The sequence below is a fragment of the Oryx dammah genome, unplaced genomic scaffold, assembly GCF_014754425.2.
Source record: "Oryx dammah isolate SB20612 unplaced genomic scaffold, SCBI_Odam_1.1 HiC_scaffold_16, whole genome shotgun sequence".
Lineage (NCBI taxonomy): Eukaryota > Metazoa > Chordata > Mammalia > Artiodactyla > Bovidae > Oryx > Oryx dammah.
The window spans coordinates 16,354,288-16,372,092 of NW_024070200.1; positions in this window are offsets into that span (position 1 = coordinate 16,354,288).

Genomic DNA, 17,805 nt, shown 5'->3' on the forward strand with positions numbered 1-17,805 from the left:
ATTTTCTCACAATTACATGTATTTCCAGAACAAATTTTGGCATCAATTTTCCTACAATCAAATCAATTCAAAAGTTCAACGCCATTTTTAAAAATCACATGCAACTGTGTTGGATTTTGCCACAGACAGGATAAACAACTATGTCCCTATGTTAATTCCTCAGTGGGGGGGGAAGTACTGCAGTTGTGTAAATAAACATTTGTATTTGTCAAGAAGCATAAATCATTCTGTATTTTATGAAGGGAAGGAAAAACACCCTTAATAAAAAGAAGCCAGAGTTTGAGAAAGCCAGCTTAAAACTCAACATTGAAAAAAAAACAAAAAAAACAACTAAGATTATGGCATCCGGTCCTATCACTTCATGGCAAATAGAAGGGGAAAAGGAGGAAGCAATGACAGCTTTCCTCTTCTTGGGCTCTAAAATCACTGAGGATGGAGATTGCAGCCATAAAATTAGAAGACGATTGCCTCTTGGCAGGAAAGCTATGAAAAACCTAGACAATGTGTTAAAAAGCAAAGACATCACTTTACCAACAAAGGTCCATATAGTCAAGGCTATGGCCTTTCTGGTAGTCCTGTATGAATCTGTAAGCTGGACCATAAAGAAGGCAGAGCACAGAAGAATTGGTGCTTTTGAACTGTGGTGCTAGAGGAGACTTGAGAGTCCCTTGAACAGTAAAGATATCAAATCAATCTTAAAGTAAATCAACCCTGAATACTCATTGAAATGACTGATGCTGAAACTCCAATATGTACCCACTTGATGCAAAAAACTGACTCATTGGAAAAGACACTGATGCTGGGAAAGATTGAAGACAGAAGGAGAAGGAAGAGACAAAGAATGAGATGGTTGGATGGCATCACCGATTCAATGGACATGAACTTGGGCAAACTCTGGGAGATGGTAAGGGACAGGGAAGCCTGGCATGCTGCAGTCCATGGGGTCACAAAGAGTAGAATACGATTTGACACTGAAAAACAACAACATTGTTTGAGAACAATGTGCACATACACATTCTTAAATTTTATTGAATTGTTAATAGAGAATGTTAGGGCTTCCCTGATAGCTCAGCTGGAAAAGAATCTGCCTGCAACGCGGGAGACCTGAGTCCAATCCCTGGGTCGAGAAGATCCTCTGGAGAAGGAAATGGCAACCCACTCCGGTATTCTTGCCTGGAGAACCTCATGGACTGAGGAGCCTGGCAGGCTACAGTCTACGAGGTCGCAAGAGTCGGACATGACTTAGCGACTAAACCACACACCAATAGAGACTGTACGAGGAATATTTTAAAGGCATAAGAATATGTCCAAGCATGCTTAACTTTTATAAAATCAGAATCAGATAGTTGAATGTCATCACACTGGGCAGTACAGAGAGAAGGTTTCAACTTGGCTCTGTTTTGGTGTGATGAGAGCATTTGACAGAAATTCCATAACATACTGCTATGATTTTTGTAATGTAAGAACATTTACAGTATCCACCCATTTTACATGATTATTTTCTCTGTTATATGTTATTATGTTTCACAAGGTTTTTCTAAAAAAAAAAAAAAAAAAATTGGTTTACATTTTATCTTGTGAATTCACTGAATTGCATGACTCTAAGACTTCCCTGGTGGCTCAGACGGTAAAGCGTCTGTCTACAATGCGGGAGACCAGGGTTCGAGGCCTAGGTTGGGAAGATCTCCTGGAGAAGGAAATGGCAATCCACTCCAGTACTATTGCCTGGAAAATCCCATGGACAGAGGAGCCTGGCAGGCTGCAGTCTATGGGGCTGCAAAGAGTCAGACACGACTGAGTGGCTTCACTTCACTTGCAACTTCATTTAGCTGCTATATAGCTGTGGAGTTCTTCTGTCAAAAGTGCAGAACCTCAGTGCACACACAACACGTACAGGCCTTACTCAGTTTACTGTTGCTTTCTTGCTCTCTTGGTCGAAATCATTTCTGTTAGGACTATTGTGTAATAAATCATGTATTTAGAATGAGGCAAGGAATAAATGAAAACGATACGATCAAAAACACAAGATTGATTGAGGTGGTAGTTTACATAATCTCTATAGAGGAAAAGTCACAGGAACTGCTCAAGCAGTTTTCATTATAGACTCAAAAGTCTTATGTTGATGTTTTAAAATGCCAGTTATTTTTACCTTGAGACATTTTGAATAGAAGGTAGATTGTGTTATGGTGCTACTTTTCCACCAGGGCCGTATATTTTACTTTTAGGTAGCTATTTATTCCTTCTATTAGATTCAGTGGTTTTTCTTTTATTAGTCTACCATGGGTATTAAACTCAACTATATACTGTGTTTTAATAATCATTACCACTTGCTATCACCATTGTCTTCATGATAATCATGACTTCATCATCTGAAATATTACCACTAGAGCTAATAAAAATATTAAAAGTTTCTATGTGTCAATGGATGACGTGAGGATTTCTAAAGATTATTTTTGCATTTATTTATCATAATAGCTCTAGGTAATAAATTTGGCTTATTAAAAAATGTGACTGAGCAAAGAGTGTAAGTAGCCACCTGATTCTAAAATATGGTATCGGATCTTAGTTAGAGAGATGCTGCTGCTGCTGCTGCTGCTGCTGCTAAGTCGCTTCAGTTGTGTCTGACTCTGTGCGACCCCATTGATGGCAGACCACCAGACTTCTCCATCCCTGGGATTCTCTAGGCAAAAACACTGGAGTGGGTTACCATTTCCTTCTCCAATGCATGAAAGTGAAAAGTGAAAGTGAAGTCGCTCAGTTGTGTCCGACTCCTAGCAGCCAGTTTTATGACAGTGATTTTGTTTTCCATATCAAAAATACAGACATACACTTAAGGGAAGACTCCACCTTCTATGGTAGGTATCCTTTAGTTTTACCATCTATATAGTATTTTCACCTTTACCCCTTGCATTTCTCTTTTATTCTCTGTGCTCCTCTTTAATATTTGATTGGCTTTATAAATATAATGATCAAAATAAAACAGGTATGAATGAGTTTGACGTGAACTGAGTGGAACAAAACTTTTTAACCAACAAATATAATTTCAGTTCAGTTCAGTTCAGCTGCTCACTCGTGTCCAACTCTTTGCAACCCCATGAACTGCAGCATGCCAGGCCTCCCTGTCCATCACCAACTCCCTGAGTTCACTCAAACTCATGTCCATCAAGTTGGTGATGCCATCCAGCCATCTCATCCTCTGTCGTCCCCTTCTCCTCCTGCCCCCAATCCCTCCCAGCATCAGAGTCTTTTCCAATGAGTCAACTCTTTGCATGATGTGGCCAAAGTACTGGAGTTTCAGTTTTAGCGTCATTCCTTCCAAAGAACACCCAGGACTGATCTCCTTTAGAATGGACTGGTTGGATCTCCTTGCAGTCCAAGGGACTCTCAAGAGTCTTCTCCAACACCACAGTTCAAAAGCATCAATTCTTCGGCGCTCAGCTTTCTTCACAGTCCAACTCTCACATCCATACATGACCACTGGGAAAACCATAGACTTGAATAGATGGGCCTTGTTGGCAAAGTAATATCTCTGCTTTTCAATATGCTATCTAGGTTGGTCATAACTTTCCTTCCAAGGAGTAAGCATCTTTTAATTTCATGGCTGCAATCACCATCTGCAGTGATTTTGCAGCCCCCCAAAATAGTCTGACACTGTTTTCACTGTTTCCCCATCTATTTCCCATGAAGTGATGGGACCAGATGCCATGATCTTAGTTTCCTGAATGTTGAGCTTTAAGCCGACTTTTTCATGCTCCTCTTTCACTTTTATCAAGAGGCTTTTTAGTTCCTCTTCACTTTCTTCCATAAGGGTGGTGTCACCTGCATATCTGAGGTTATTGATATTTCTCCTGGCAATCTTGATTCCAGACTGTACTTCTTCCAGCCCAGCATTTCTCATGATGTACTCTGCATATAAGTTAAATAGGCAGGGTGACAATACACAGCCTTGACGTATTCCTTTTCCTATTTGGAACCAGTCCAGTTGTTCCATGTCCAGTTCTAACTGTTGCTTCCTGACCTGCATATAGGTTTCTCAAGAGGCAGGTCAGGTGGTCTGGTATGCCCATCTGTTTCAGAATTTTCCACAGTTTATTGTGATCCACATAGTCAAAGGCTTTGACATAGTCAATAAAGCAGAAATAGGTGTTTTTCTGGAACTCTCTTGCTTTTTCCATGATTTATATAAACTCTATATTTAACAACATGCTTTATGCTCTTTTTGATGAAAACATGAATGCTTTACCTATAAGGCTAAAAATAAGGCAAGGATTTGTACTTTCAACCTTTCTTATTCTACATTATACTTAAGATCCTAGTAAGTTCAACAATGACAAAAATAAAATAAAATGTATACATCTTACTGACAAAGGGATAAATCAGCTTTCTTCATAGCAAAGATAATGTTCTACATATAAAAGCTTAAAAATATACAAAACTATTAGAATTCAATAAGTTCACTTATTATAATGTCACTATTTAAAGTTTAATTATGTTTCTGTATACTATAAACAAACAGAAAATAAAACTAAAAAAATACATATTTTACAAAAGCACTAAAGAATAAAAAACTGCAAGGATTAATGTAACAAAATATATATAAGCTCTCTAAAATAATACATAAAGGACTCTGGTGATAGAAGTCAGAGAAGACTTAAATTGAGATTTATACAATGTTTATACAATGCTTCCCTGGTGGTTCAACTGGTATAGAATCTGCCTGCAATGCAGGAGACCTGGGTTATATTCCTGGCTTGGGAAGATCCCTGGAGAAGGGAATGGCAACCCACACCGTATTCTTGCCTGGAGAATGCCATGGACAGTGGAGACTGGTGGTCTACAGTCTATGGGCTCTCAGTCAGATATGACTGAGCTACTAACACACACAATGTTTATGGATTCAAAGATCCAATATTGTTATATCAATTATCCCAGAAATTATTATCATTAACAAATTCTAACAAATTTCTGAAAAAAAAAATGTTTTTTTTTTAAATTGATAAAATGATTCTAAAATTAATGTAGAAATTCAGGTCTGAAATAGCCAAAGTAATTGTGAAGACATAATTTAAACATTTTGAAAAATCATACTACTTTTTCCATAATCAAGACATATTGTGGTATTGACACAGAGACAGGGAACTAGATCAACTGAACCAAATTAAGTGTCCAGAAACAGACATACATTTATATGGCCAATGAATTTTTAAAATGTACCAAAGCCAATTAATGGCAAAATATAGTCTTTGGAGAAGGAAATGGCAACCCACTCCAGTATTCTTGCCTGGAGAATCCCAGGGATGGGGGAGCCTGATGGGCTGCCATCTATGGGGTCGCCCAGAGTCGGACATGACTGAAGCGACTTGGCAGCACAGTCTTTGTCAAATTGCTCTGGTGCACTAAGCTCTTCATATGTGAAGAAAATGAACCACTATTTCACATCACACAAACACTGAGATTGATATGTGACCCCAGTCTGAAAGCTAAAACTATACATCTTCTACAAGAGTATATCGTATAATAGCTTTACAATCTTGACATAATAAACATTTCCTAGAGAGGACCCAGTAAGCATTGAAAATAAAAATCTTTAATCAGAAAAAAATTAACCAACAGACATAGGTATGAAAATTAACAGGAAATCACAGAGTGGGGGAAACTAAAGGTTATACATAAATGTTTGGCAAAAGACTTGTTTTCAGAAAACATGAGTGAATGAATGAATGAGAGTCGCTCAGTCGTGTCCGATGCTTTGCCACCCCATGGATTATAGCCTGCCAGGCCTCTCTGTCCATGGAATTTTCCAGGCAAGAGTACTGGAGTAGGTTGCCATTTCCTTCTCCAGAGAATCTTTCTGACCCAGGGATAGAGCCCGGGTCCTCAGCACTGCAAGCAGATTCTGTACTATGAGAACCACAAGGGAAACTAAAGTGAAAGTTGCTCAGTCCTGTCTGACTCTTTGCAACCCCATTGACTGTAGTCCATGGAGTTATCCAGGCCAGAATACTGGAGTGGGCAGCTTTTTCGCTTCTCCAGTGGATCTTCTAAAACCAGGAATCGAACCAGGGTCCCCTGCATTGCAGGAGGATTCTTTACCAGCTGAGCTATCAGGGAAGTCCTATGAAGGAATACATGAAGACTTTCCATAAAAATAATGAGCAAGTAAATCAGCAAAACAATAAAAACTTCAAAAAGAAAATTACACATTTACCAAGAATTTAATAAAAAAACAATCAGCATCATTAGTTATGAAGGGTGTAGAAATTCAAATACAGCACTGTTGGTGAAGACTTGAATTCCTGATCAAAAACCTATGTATGATTTTTCAGTCCCGACCATGGGAAACTAGAGAGGCTCTACCTGGCAGGCCTCTTGGACTAAAGTTGCCCTCTCCACCCCAGAACTGGTGCACAGCCAGCACACTGGAGTCTCTGAATGGAGTTTCAATCAAAGATACAGGCTTTCTCTCGCTGGCCATACTCTTAATAATATCTGCATTTCTAACCTTGGTACTTATTTCAAAGACTGTATAAGTGAATGTTGTTAGCTGCTCAGCCATGTCCAACTTGTTGCAACTGATGGATTGTAGACGGCCAGGCTCCTCTGTCCATGAAATTCTTCAGGCAAGAATATTGTAGTGGGTTGCCATTTCCTTCTCCAGGGGATCTTCCCACCCAGGGATCGAACCCAGGTCTCCTGCATTTCTTTACCATTTCTGCAGATTCTTTATCGTCTGAGCCACCAGGGAAGCCCGTAGGATCATCAACATGACTATGTCCTGTTTCAGATGACGTACTAGGCTTAATGCACTTAAAGAAAACACTTTAATACTGATTTCAGAAAAACCTTCACTTAAGCAACAGGTAATTATTAGATACATTTTATTGTCCTGCACTATATAATGTTTATGAACTCCTGAAGAAGACAATCATTAAAAGGGTTTATCAAACATGCTGAGTTTCATGATGGAAAGAGCAAGTGAATTCATTTGCAATAATATTTTCTTAAGCAAAATATAAATGCATCCTGAATAATTCACTATTTTTAGATCAATAATTGAGAAATCACAGAATATATATATATATGTTTTAATTTAAGCTTTTTAGTGCTATGTCATACTATAAATGGGGGCTTCACTCATAGCTCAGTCAGTAAAGATTCTGCCTGTAATGCAGGAGACCTAGGTTCGATTCCTGGGTCAGGAAGATCCTCTGGAGAAGGAAATGGCAACCCACTCCAGTGTTCTTGCCTGGAGAATCCCATGGACAGAGGAACCTGGCAGGCTATAGTCCATGGGGTTACAAGAGCTGGACATGAGTTAGCGACTAAACCACCATACTATAATTGTCTGTATTCCCTCTTTTAAAAATAATAGCTATGAAGGCTTCCCTGGTGGCTCAGTGGCAAAAGAATCCACGTGCCAATGCAGGAGACATGTGTTCAATCCCTGATCCAGGAAGATCCACTGAAGCCCTCAAATTCTAGAGCCCATGAGCCTCAGTGAGACGCCACTGCAATAAGAAGCCTACACACTGCAATTAGAGAATATCCTCCGCTCATTGCAACTAGAGAAAAGTCCATTCAGCAACTAAGACACAGCAGAGCCAAAAGTAAATAAATTAATTTTTTAAAAAGACTGAGAGAAAATGACTTGAAATAAAACACTAGTTATCAAATGAAATATCATTAACTATTATTATAATTGTTGCAACAATTATAGAAAATACTTAAAGAGAACTTATTATGTACCTGACATTGTTTAGGTACTTTATATCTCAAAAATCATTCTGTGAGTCAGGTGCTAATGCTGTCATTATTGTAGCAAGTTTAGTGTCTGTCTATAAACTGCCAGAGTATCCAAGCCTGAAAAAAATGTTGACTCTTAATGAGATGATAATTATTAAATTTGTGCATTTTATTATTTTATCTTTATTTGTTGAATTATGAAAATATGATAACACATTTACAGGAGACTTGGAAAAAACAAAATAAAGTTACGCATAGTTCCACGATGTATTATAATTGTTTTAACCAGATAAATCAAGATTTTTAGTTGGAGTTTCAATATCAAACCCTCAGAAATTAATAGAACAAATGTACAGAGAAGTAGAAGAATATAGTAGACCTGAAGAGCATTATGAACCAATTTGACATAAGATTTATATAATTTTCACACAATAGTAGGATACAAATTCTATTCAAGTTTCCATAGACTGTAAACTAGAAAACAGCAGGACATATCCAGAGACATGAGACCAGATATAGAAATTTCATGTCTAAACATATAGAAATTATACAATGTTTTCTTATGACAATGGAATTATGTTAGAGATTGATATCAAAAGATATTTGAAAATAACTCACATATTTTCAAGTGCTATGTGACATGTACCAAGAGATATGACTTAGCCATTGAAAGTCTCAATAAAGTTAGAAGATTGGAAAGGATGATTGCAGAGAAGAAAGTATGTAAATGAGAAATTAATATCAAAGATACTTTAAAAAATCCCATGTATTTGGAAATTAAATGTCCACTTTTAAATGAGGGGTATATCTAAGAAGCCATAACAAGGAAAATTAGAAAATATCTGTAGTAGAATAAAACTGAAAAAAAAAATTACCAGGTTATTTCATACAGCTGAAGCTGCTCAATGCAATTAAGTACAATTGCAGTGGAGTCTTGAATAAGGTATGGAAATAAATAAAGGACACTAGCATAACATTTCATGAGATTTGAACAAAATCTGTAGTTTATTTAATAATACTGTATTGGATTAGAAGTTTAAAGCCTCATTCAATTTTTTTTAATCACTCAGATGATAAGCTTCCTAGACTTTTAGCAGTAATATGAGATGCTAAATACATGTAACTATATAAAATTTTTGAGTGAATATAAGATAAAAATCTAGCATTCTACTCATACCAAATCAAACAAGTAGAACCAAAATGTCATAAATTATTTGGCTAGGCAAAATTTCATAAGTTTTCTAAAATATATGTATTATACATACTATGTGTGTGTGTGTGTATATATATATATATATATATATATTTATACAAAGCTTTTCCACTATGCTTGGTAAAGACTTGAGAAAGAACATCAGAGAGAGAGAGAAATTGGAAAACATAAACTAAATGAAATGGGAGCACTGAATATGAAATAGAAAAAGTGAAACAAACTAGATAAAAGTAAAAAATCATCATATAGCCCAATTGTTTTTAAATGTTATCTTGAAATTTTTGAAAAATACAAATGCCCAGATATATTGCTATTTTGTCCTCCAAAGCTCCAGATGTGTTTCTAATGAGTAGCCATGTTTAAACTTGTGCATTTTAAATAAATTCATGATTTTAGGCAGGTTATAAAGAGATTTTGAAAAATGTTTATTTGACCTATTTTTCTAGGAATTTCAGTAATACTATATGTAGTGAAATTGTGAAGTAGCAAAGAGAGAAACTTCACTACGATGGAACTTGCAATTCTTATTAAAGAGAAAAATATGACTTAGGGACCAAATCTTTAGTGGAATTGCTTGCACCCTTATGTTCACAGCAGCACTATTTACAATAGTCAAGACATGGGAGCAACCTAAATATCTATCAATCAACCTAAAAATGGATAAAGAAGGTTGTATGTATGAGTGAAAGTGTTAGTTGCTAAGTTGTGTGTGACTCTTTGTGACCCCCATGGACTACCGCCTGCCAGGCTCCTCTGTCCTCTCCAGGCAAGAATACTAGAGTGGTAGTCATTCCCTTCTCCAGGGGTTCTTCCTGACCCAGAGATCTGAACCCGTCTCCTGCATCGCAGGCAGATTTTCTACTAAGTCACCAGGAAAGTTCTCTCTCTCTCTATATATATATATATATGATACATATGTATTCATATATATATAGTATATATCATATAATATGTATAGGAATATTACTCAGACATGAAAAAGAATGAAACAATGTCATTTGCAGCAACATAGATAGACCCAGAGATTATCATATTAAGTGAAACAACAAGCAAAAGACAAATATCATATCACTTATATGTGGAATCTTTAAGAAAGAGAAAAAAAAACTTATTTATAAAACAGAAATAGACTTAAAGGCATAGAAAACAACCTTATGGTTACCAAAAGGGAAAGGTAGGGGGAAAAAAATTAGTATTAACAGCTACACACTCCTATATATAAAATACATAACAAGGTCCAACTGTATAGCACAGGGAACTATAGTCAATATCTTGTAATACCTACAATGGAAAAGAATATAATTTTAGAGTAAAAAAAAAATCTGAGTCATGTTTCTGTACACCTGAAACACTCTAAATCAACTATACTTCAATAAAAAAAACAGGGATTGTGCTTTTTATATCCTTGTACCAAGATGAAGTACTTTCTCTAAGAACAAATTATGACATATTTTAGCTTCTTTGTCCATTCCACAGTAAAATGACATTTTCAGTTGTTAAATCTGGAAAATAAATCACTGAACTTAATCAATAGAGCTATTTCTTCATCTTTGCAATTTCTCGTTCAGTACTGGGAGGCCTGCCTTAATTAGAGCTGCCTGTAACTGGGTGGGTAAATCAGCTTATTACTGGAGTTTGTTTTAGAATAACTACTTCACCTAAGATTTAGTATGAAAAATGTTGACTATGTTATGTCCTTCTACCACTCCTTTGCATTTTTAAGAAATTTTACAGACTCTTGTGTAAAAGAGATGTTATTCATTAGATATCACTGACTAACCTAAGGTACACATTATTTTTACACAATTATATTCTTTGAAATCCACTTGCCAAATAACAATTTATTTATAATATTGTATTTGCATTTAATGCTAATAAATTATTAAGACCATCTTAGTGCAGACCAATGTGCATTTCTATCATGTTACTCTGCACTTAAGAATGATTATGTCAGTTGATTTTATGATATGAAAAATTAAGTGGCAAAAGGACTAAAAAATTTTAAATTTCATCTGAAGCCTTCATGCTTGAATGGATGATAAATTCACAGTCAAGTTCTCAATTTAAGCATTTGAATTCAGGCATGAATGCAAAAAAAGGTGGGCAAGTCCCAATACTTTACAATCTACAATAACAATTTGAAGTTTCCATGAGTAGGCTGGGGAAATAAATTATTCACTGACTTTCACAGAAAATACTTATGAATTAGATCCTGATTGAAGTTCTGTCTTCTACTAAAATGGTTTAAAACACTGCTTTTATAAAAATTCAATTAGCACTCTTGCTTTATGATGCTAGTTATATATATATATAATTTATGAAATCTTTTTTGGGAAATATTCTGATATTAAGGTAGATCAGATTTGCTTTTAGTAAGAAGATCTCAATTAAAATTTATTAGAAATTTCTTTTGATGAGGGACATTAAAGATTTGTTGATATAAGCAAATGATTTATATATTGATTTACTTTGTATGGCACATTGTTGCTTTTAGCAGTAGGGGATGGTTATTTAAGGAGGCAAATTGCTCTGCAGGGTATAGAAGGAGCCAGGCAATGAATGACTCCAATCAAGCTACTCACATTCTGGCAGGCTGTCTGTGGCTGTGGCATTATAGATGCCATTACCCAAAATGTGCTGCTAATTGTAATCTTTATTCTGAATCCAGGGGGAATTTAAATGGTTTTTGACTGATAAATTCTTATAGTAGTGTTAAATCTCTATAATTTTACTACATAAAGACATCTCTTTATTCACATTGAGTGTATCACAAGACAGCTGACTATACTATACACACACACACACACACATATCAAACTTCGAGATTTAGACACGTTTCTTGCTATATCTGGGAGACTGAGACTTTGATCCTTTTGTACAAAAACTGAGTATATACATCATTCTGAGGGAAGAATCCAGGCAAAATAGGCTTAACCCAATGGGAAACTTTACTTATTATTGGAAGTAAGAGTTTGTCATAGATCCTATTGTTTGTCACACCAGTTGTTTCAAAGGGTCAGGACCTTGGGGATCCAGGAGGGTCCTAGTATGAGAGAGTGCTATAAACATTCATGAAGACTAGGGCATAAATTGCCCTACTTTGGGAATCCTGTAATAAAATCAAAGGAAAAGGTAAAGTGGTGTTAATCACAAACCCTCACACTGCTCTTTAATGGATGGTCAGCTGCACAGCAGAGTGGGAGAGTGGAAGAGTGAGCGTGCAGAACAGGGGAAAGAGTGGAGGAGAACCAGTGGACTTGTCAAGCAGAGCAGAGTCTGGCTCCACTGAGGTGCTCAGTGAAAAAGTGACACTGGCCTTGCGGACACAGAACGACAAACACACACAGTAGGAAAAGTCGCCCCAAGAGCAACTACCGAGACACACTCATAGGGGACATATACAAGCACCCATAAAACACCCTCTGCAGAGTCCTAGACATGAGTTAAGAGGAATTCTGAAGGAGCCAAGGTCCTCAATCTGTAGATATAGGATGGAAATTTCTGATCAGTTCTTTCCATGCGAGGTAAGATCAAAGAACCTTGGTAAGGCACATAAACACTATATAGTTTTTAATAATTAATAGACATGGAGAAAAATAAACCAGAAAATACTCAAACCTTATTTCTGTTTCTTGTAACTAGGAGTAACATGTCTATATATGCCTTTATATATGTGTTAGGTAGTTAGAATAGGAAAAATGAGTCCAAAATGGCGATAGCTAAAAGACAAAGAAGGGGAAAAGTCCCTGAAAATGGAACAAAAGAAAATCCAAGGACCCAAGTGAGAACCTCAGGTGAAACAAACAGCCCTCCTGGCTAGCCCAATTTGCACAGGGCAGGCTCAATTGGGGGAGGAGATAAAATGTACAAAAAGAGGAAGCCAAGATGGACTGAGTCCTCTTCTTTCGGGTAAGTCCACCTTCACACCTCGAGGATGTACTTTCCTTTACTTGCCAAACAAAACTCTGAGCTGTAACAGAGCTGTAACACTGGCCCACCATTTCAAATCTTTGCTGTGGTGAGACAGAACTGAGGAAATTACACATTCCCCCGACATATATATAACTTAATTATTAATATTTTTGAAGAGTCAATAAAATCATGTTCCTGTTTATCCCTGTTTATCTTCTCTCTTATTTCTTCTTTTTAGATGCATGCTCGTTCCAGTTATCAGAGCTATCGTTATCACTACCTGAAGTGATATTACCACACATGCAATCAATACAGTGTGTGACAGTACAAGTTTTGAAATGAGACAAACCTCTATCTGAATACAAATTTAATAAACTAAACTATTATCAATATATTAAGCTGACTCATTTGAAAAGACTGATGCTGGGAAAGACTGAGGGTAGAAGGAGAAGGGAGCAGCAGAGGATGAGATATTTGGACGGCATCACCAACTGAATGGATTTGGGTTTGGGTGGACCCCAGGAGTTGGTGATGGGTAGGGAGGCCTGGCATGCTACAGTTCATGGGGTTGAAAAGAGTCGGACAGGACCGAGCAACTGAACTGAACTGAACTATCACCATATGCAGTCCTTTATTGGCCAGCTCACACCATAACTAATTTCTACAAGAGTAATTATCACCAGTTGTCATCATTCATGATTTCCTTGTCTTAATTATATTATCTACACACACATTTTATATGTGTGTGTGTGCGTGTAACTAATTCACACACTGTTTCTGAGAATTAAGCAAAATACTGTACACAGAGTGCTTTTAGGTAGCATAGTGATAATCTACCTGCCAATGCAGGAGACACAAGAGACATGGGTTCCATCCCAGGGTTGGGAAGATCCCCTGGAGGAGGAAATGGCAATCTGCTCCAATGCTCTTGCCTGGAGAATCCCATGGACAGAGGAGCCTGGTGGGCTACAGTCCACTGGTTTGCAAAGAGTTGGACATGATAAGCAACTGAGCACATACAGTGCAGTAGGCTTTTAATATGAATGGCATATATCAACTGCTTGATGAATATCAGTCTTACCCCTTATGTGCTTTAGAATCTGCTGTGAACTAGATTTCTGGCTTGTTGCAATTAGAGTCAACCAAAATCCACATATGCATTTAGAACCTATTTCATTTTCTGGATCTCATCTTGCCAGTTAAGAGGGTAAATATAAGAAACTTTATGTTAAACTCAATGATTCATGATTAAACTTTCTCTCATTCAAATCCCAATTCTGTCTTCCATCTTACTGTCAGTAAGTGACCATTTGTTTCCATTGATTCCTGTGCCTCGTTCCGCAGTTGACCTTTGGGGTTTATGCTTTGCCTCAATTGTTTTCGATTACTGTGATAACTGGTATTAATCATTCACTGACAATGTCCACAAATGAACTTTCACAAAATCCTGCAGTGATCCAAATAAATTTAATATTATTTTCAACTCCATTTCACAGAAGAGAGAATTGATACACAGAAAAGGTAAGAAACTCGTTTGAGGTCACAAGGCTATAACTGGCAAAATGGGCTTGTTAACCTCAGCAATACGTGAACCATGAACTTCCAGATGTTCAAGCTGGTTTTAGAAAAGGCAGAGGAACCAGAGATCAAATTGCCAACATCCGCTGGATTGTGGAAAAAGCAAGAGAGTTCCAGAAAAACATCTATTTCTGCTTGATTGACTATGCCAAAGCCTTTAACTGTGTGGATCACAATAAACTGTGGAAAATTCTGAAAGAGATGGGAATACCAGACCACCTGACCTGCCTCTTGAGAAATCTGTATGCAGGTCAGGAAGCAACAGTTAGAACTGGACATGGAACAACAGACTGGTTCCAAATAGGAAAAGGAGTATGTCAAGGCTATATATTGTCACCCTGCTTATTTAACTTCTATGCAGAGTACATCATGAGAAATGCTGGGCTGGAGGAAGCATAAGCTGGAATCAAGGTTGCTGCGAGAAATATCAAATAACCTCAGATATGCAGATGACACCACCCTTATGGCAGAAAGTGAAGAGGAGCTAAAAAGCCTTTTGATGAAAGTGAAAGAGGAGAGGGAAAAATTGCCTTACACCTCAACCTTCAAAAAACTAACATCATGGCATCTGGTCCCATCACTTCATGGGAAATAGATGGGGAAACAGTAGAAACAGTGTCAGACTTTACTTTTGGGGGCTCCAAAAACATTACAGGTGCTGATTGCAGCCATGAAATTAAAAGATGCTTACTCCTTGGAAGGAAAGTTATGACCAACCTAGATAGCATATTCAAAAGCAGAGACCTTACTTTGCCGATGAAGGTCCGTCTAGTCAAGGCTATGGTTTTTCCAGTAGCCATGTATGGATGTGAGAGTTGGACTGTGAAGAAAGCTGAGCACCAAAGAATTGATGCTTTTGAACTGTGGTGTTGGAAAAGACTCTTGGGAGTCCCTTGGACTGCAAGGAGATCCAACCAGTCCATTCTAAAGGAGATCAGCCCTGGGTGTTTTTTGGAAGGAATGATGCTAAAGGTGAAACTCCAATACTTTGGCCACCTCATGCAAAGAGTTGACTCATTGGAAAAGACTCTGATGCTGGGAAGGATTGGGGGCAGGAGGAGAAGGGGGCGACAGAGGATGAGATGTTTGGATGGCATCACGAACTGAATGGACATGGGTTTGGGTGGATCCTGGGAGTTGGTAATGGGTAGGGAGGCCTGGCATGCTGCAGTTCATGGGGCTGAAAAGAGTTGGACACTACTGAGTGACTGAACTGAACTGAGCTGAACTGAACCTTACCTCTCTGGCCCTAGTGCATTTACTTTTAACCATTATGGTATTTGATTTATCATAAAATACTTAGCATATTTCCTATCATTTAAAGCACTCTAGATGAAAGCAGCACTCCAGATGTTCAAGCTGGATTTAGAAAAGGCAGAGGAACCAGAGATCAAAATGCCAATATCCATTGGATCATAGATAAAGCAAGAGAGTTCCAGAAAAACATCTATTTCTGCTTTATTGACTATGCCAAAGCCTTTGACTGTGTGGATCACAATAAACTGTGGAAAATTCTGAAAGAGATGGGCATACCAGACCACCTGACCTGCCTCTTGAGAAACCTATATGCAGGTCAGGAAGTAACAGTTAGAATTGGACATGGAACAACAGACTGGTTCCAAACAGGAAAAGGAGTACGTCAAGGCTGTATACTGTCACCCTGCTTATTTAACTTCTATTCAGAGTACATCATGAGAAACGCTGGGCTGGAGGGAAGCACAAGCTGGAATTAAGATTGCTGGGAGAATTATTAATAACCTCAGATATACAGATAACACCACCCTTATGGCAGAAATTGAAGAAGAACTAAACAGCTTCTTGATGAACGTGAAAGAGGAGAGTGAAAAACTCGGCTTAATGCTCAACATTCAGAAAACTAAGATCCTGGCATCCTGTCCCATCACTTCATGGCAGATAGATTAGGAAACAGTGGAAACGGTGGCTGACTTTATTTTTCTGTGCTCCAAAATCACTGCAGATGGTGACTGCAGCCATGAAATTAAAAGATGCTTACTCCTTGGAAGGAAAGTTATGATCAACCTAGACAGCATATTAAAAAGGAGAGATATTACTTTGCCAACAAAGGTCCGTCTAGTCAAGGCTATGGGTTTTCCAGTGGTCATGTATGGATGTGAGAGTTGGACTATAAAGAAAGCTAAGTGCCTAAGAATTGATGCTTCTGAACTGTGTTGTTGGAGAAGACCCTTGAGAGTCCCTTGGACTGCAAGGAGATCCAACCAGTCTATCCTAAAGGAGATCAGTCCTGCGTGTTCATTGGAAGGACTGATGTTGAAGCTGAAACTCCAATACTTTGGCCACCTGATGTGAAGAGCTGACTCATTGGAAAAGACTCAGATGGTAGAACAGATTGAGGGCAGATGTGAAGGGGATGACAGAGGATCAGATGTTTGGATGGCATCATTGACTCGATGGACATGGGTTGGGTGGACTCCAAGAGTTGGTGATGGACAGGGAGGCCTGGTGTGCTGTGGTTCATGGGGTTGCAAAGAGTTGGACATGACTGAGCGACTGAACTGAACTGAACTGAATGCCACTAATATCATCTGGTGTACTTTTCATCACACGCATCACAGTTTTTATCTGCACAAGCTCAATTTGGTTCATATTTTATGTTCTATGTCTCTACTTACCTTTTTGAGGATATGAAATTTAATACACAAGATATTTTAAATAATTTGCTAATTATTACATTCTCTGTTAATTCTTGGACTATTTTTATTGCTTTTTCTAATTATTATGGGTTATACTTTCCTATTTATTTGGTAGTCTAATAATTTTATATTGCATTGCAAACAAAGTTTTTGTTTGTTTGTTTTAAACATTACCCTATTACATGCTGGATATTTTTATAATTCTATAAATATTCTTAGTTTGTTCTGGGATACATTTAACGTACTTAGAGGTAGATCCTTTCAACCCTTGCTTTTAAGATTTGCTATACAGGACAAACTCAGTGTTTCATTTAGAGTTTACTATTCTTTTCAACTAAGGCAAGACTCTTCTAAGTACTCTACCAAGTGCTCAGTAATGTACTAAATTTTCCAGTTCAATCCTTTGGGAACAGTTGTTTATTCTCAGCTCTGTGTGAGTACCAGATATTTTTAATCCTTTCAGATTGTTTTCCCCAACATTAAAAAGTTGTCTTGATCCTTGTGCCAATCAATACCCTACTGAATATTTGAGGGGGACCCTCGGCAGATCTCCAGAGTTCTCTTTCTGTAAAGCTCTTTCCTCTCTGATATATTATTCCACAATTTCAGCTACCCTCATATCCTGGAATCTCAAGTCCACTTCTTTAATTCAGGATATTGATTTTCTCTGCCTTCTTCCACTACTGC